This window comes from Dreissena polymorpha, chromosome 11, assembly GCF_020536995.1.
Source record: "Dreissena polymorpha isolate Duluth1 chromosome 11, UMN_Dpol_1.0, whole genome shotgun sequence".
NCBI lineage: Eukaryota > Metazoa > Mollusca > Bivalvia > Myida > Dreissenidae > Dreissena > Dreissena polymorpha.
In genome coordinates this window covers 51,983,311-51,987,791 of record NC_068365.1, presented here as the reverse complement: position 1 = coordinate 51,987,791, position 4,481 = coordinate 51,983,311, and positions in this window count along the sequence as shown.

Below are 4,481 nucleotides of genomic sequence, written 5' to 3'. Positions count from 1 at the left end.
GTTTAGTGAAATGATGCTGATAAAGAAAATAATAGATTAAATTATATTTGGATAGGTGCCCTTACGGGTGCGCTACCTTAAATTAGTAAGTGGCAGAAGTGATTTATAAACATTTTGTTGATCTGGAAGCGTTGTGGATAATATTAAAAACTAAATAAAAAAGAAACAGAATCAAAATCTTTAAGGTACAGATAAAATATAACTGCGACATTGTAAAACTTTCTTAAGGGATGTAACACCGCATGCTTAACAAAGCGGCATCTGTGCTAATTACATACTCAGAATATACATATAATGGTGCACACTATAACTGTTTTGAAACTTTCTACACTAAAGAAGACAGGTTTATTTATCTGTTTACGAATTTACCATTACAACACACTGCAGAGTGTCACATAAAATCACATTAAAAGTCGTATTACCACATACCAGACTGAAACTGTGCGGCTTACAAAACAAACTGCTTTATATTAGTATTCTTATACAAAGAAAGCAAACCTCTGCTTTATAGAAATCAAACTAAATATATACATAAAACCACAACCAAAGATGTTTTATTTTATACAGCTTATATAACATTCAATAATTAACAAGCATATTGTAAAGTCATGAAATACATTGGATTTTAATTTAGATAATTCAAATCAATAACATTCCAATAGGAATTGTTAAGGACTAATAATGATAAAGAAAATTACAAAAAGCAATCACATTATACATGCAATACAATTTACTTTAAATGAAATAGATATTATATTATAAAACACACAAGGAGCAGTACAAATCAGTAATAACGGACGCAATCTTGTTTTTAACAAAAGATAATACGCTAAAAAGTCGATCATTTCAAAATGACTTAATATAAGTAGAGTATATGTCTCCGACTCGTACGTTAATATATCTGTTAATTCACACACACTTGTTTTTCTTACAGTAAAACTAATCCCAACAAGACTATCTAAATTAAAAGCAAAACATGAAAAGCAATCTGATATATGATTGGGACAAACAAATAAGTAAAACACAATGAAGTATCAAGCTATAATATATAATAAATCGTATACATAATAACGATATTATATTACCACTTGATAGTTATACTTTGCATAAATAGGATCTGACAGGATGTGTCATTTAATAACATAACGAATGTTCGATCTTTTTTTACATAGAATTTCCCCGCCGTTGACCAAGTCTCTTTAAAACATAGCACAAACAATCTTTTATTTATTTGACAAAGACAGCCCAAAGTTTAAAAACTAACAATTGCTATGAAACTGCAATAATTGAATTGTATCAAATCGATTAGAAATACAAAATGTATAAATTGATTTAATATAGCATTACATAGTGTATAACGGCGATGATTGCTGTTAAAGCGATATAATGGTGACAAATATTTTTAATTACTTTAAGAATTGTGTAAATATCATAGGCGAGATATTCCTCCAGAGTCAAGTTCAGCAATTTTAAAGTAGCAAAATATAGTGGTAACAACGATTATTGAGCAGCCTATGCTCCAGAGAGAGCTTTGTATATAGCAAATGGACTATATCCAGATATAATAATTCAATCACTCTTTTTATTGGACTTGAACAATTTCAACAATTCTGAAGGGGAACAATTCTGTTTAGTGTGAAGTCCAGAAAATGTCATTTTTTTACTACTTCAATTTGTATTAATCTTTTACATAATCTAGGCTAGATATAATGAATTTAGATAGAGTTTACCTTCAGAATATTGTTGACCAGATGATTTGCATGTAAGTGGTTATTATAAAATATTACTTAATGCATTATTTAAAGAAATTTTAATACAATGCAAGTATTAAAATGCTTTGACAATACTAATTCTTAAGAGACTGAATTTCACAATGTTTACAAGTTCGCGACTCATTTTTTGACAATTTTCAGAAGTTCGTGACTCATTTTTTTCCAAAGTAAGTGGGCCAGGGCTGCTTCACAAAATCAGGAAAAAAGCCCAAAAGGGCAAACACTGTGTAGTTTGAGTTTTTGAAATGTAATTTTCCTATATATCGGAAAAAAAAAATTAATTACATGTCAACAACATTTTCAATAATGATGATTATTATTTATAACGCTGCGCCATGCACATGATTACCCTCGGACCATTAGTGTAACATTTCCATTTGACCAATTGAAAAGCCATTTGACAGTTCTCAAAGTGTGCCATTGAATCTTTAGGACGGAAGAAGGTTATGGCACGCGACACGTGGTTCCTCATAGTATTCGTTTGCGGTACGTAATTGTAAAATTCCATAATAAATGACAACGTTACAGTTAGTGCAAGCAATATTGTAGCAAGATGTAGCCTGTGGCGTTTAAATAAGGTTGGAAAACAAGTGTTGCGCGTGACACGTCGTCACCATATTTTGGTCATGTGTTCACAACCCTATTTAAACTTCGACCTCTATGCTTCATCTTGATAATAGACGAAGCCAGAAGGAAGTAAAACGCATCATGCTTATCATAAGTGGCAAGTTATTTAACTGTGCATGTTACTGACATAGTTTCAATACGGACCATATGTTTTGTTTCAAGATTTTCCATTTAACCACTTTGTATGCCTTTTACTTTTGAAATAGGTATACGAGTGATACAAAAATATGTTGATTCCCATGGGAGTCGTTTTTGGTAAGTTATTTGTACCTCTCACGAATAGAGATACATTTACAATTCGGTCAAGCACTTTCAATCCGATTTTGAACTTTGACGTCCCCACACGGCCTTCACTTTCAAGGAAACAGGTATTTCGTGGAACTCTCCGCCTCATCCTGGTGGTTATTTGTTGTTACAAGTACTTTTACAATAACAGGATACCTGACAAGTTGTTTTGTTAAGATAAGACATTTTACCTTTAAGTGCATTTGAAGAAGCGAGACGAGAATCACGCGCGACATGCCGTCGCAATATGGTAGACATTTCTGGAAATTTCTTAACAATTGGATGATGAACGACAAAGTAAGCGGACAAGCTCTCAATAGTAACATTTTACGTTTGACCTGTAATTGCGATATTGACCTTAGAATTAAGGAGTTTGTGTCATAAAATGTCATATAATGGTAAAAAGCGTAGGACCAGTTATTTGAAATTGCACGATGAATGACAAAGATACAGTCGTGATAATCTCCCACACGCACACACACGCGAACGCCAAAACGCACACACTGGATTTTATTTTTACTGCGAGATCGAGCTTTCCGCATGTTGCCTCGACGAAAACAAAGAATATATTTGGTTATGGTTAAAAGAACATTATGCAACCTTTTATTTATTGTAAGTGGCATGAAAGCACAAAAGAAACTTTTATATTATGTTGCAGTAATTTTTATGGGCTTATTTGTTGAATATAAAAGCGATTGTTTTAGAGCGTTACGTTATATGACTAATAACTATGTCAATGATGATGTATATGTGATTTAACCAGAAGATTTCTTGAACTATTTGCTAAATACAAACTTCATATTTCTAACGGTCGTATATATCACTAACGACTGTAGTCCATCAACTGTCGTCCATCATTGCTTTCTGGGACACGTCCGTTCTTATCTTCAAAACCTTTTGAGCCTCTGCGTAGCAAAGTGCAAGCATTCTCCGCTGAATATATACCGATGCACAATATGCTGCTGGAGCGGACACAATACTACCTATTACTGGCAACACAATTTTTGTAGAATTTGAAATTGCAGTAGCAATTCCCATACCTGCACAAAAATTAAGAAAGTTTGTGGCAGATTTAAGGTTTATCGAAGAGTCTATCTCATTTATGTTTATCAAATCACTCAGTGGTTTGCCTAAATTTCCAGCAAGAACTTCCATGGACTTATCATCTGTTTCAAATTGAGCTTTGTACAACTGTGTTTCTGTCATCAAGATGTCGATATCGACAGCCAAACCAACAAATGGTATTGGTACTGCAGCTCCGATAGCTGATTTGAGAGCGATCTTAAATATTCTTTTTTTAAAGTACAACATTTTTTGTTCAAGAACGCCGAGTGTTATTGCAGGCATGTACCATGCTAGAGCCATCTTCTTCAAATCCGGTAGGTCAGTAATCAGTTTAGTCGTCAGTGCGCTGAAATCGTATGTCTGTGTGTTCATGTTGTTAACGAGAAAAACATCTGGTTTGTGTACACCGCTCTGTTTAAGCTGATCTTCACTGTCTTGTCTTAATTTAAATAACAATTCATCTACATTATCTTTATTCGCAGAGTTATTCAATTCGCACTGAATATCAAAATCTACCTTTGCTCTTACAAAATAAAATTTCTTTTTACGATTTATTATTTGTTTTGCTAACCAAGTGTCATTTTCCTTGAATCTCGATGCTGTTACAAGAATAAAGAAGTCGTACACTTCAAATTCTATTGTATCCAAGTATGTTTCCTTTGGAAAATTTATAGTACCGACCCCTGGGACGTCCCAAAACACAAGATTAGGATAGCCACTATGTTTGTATTC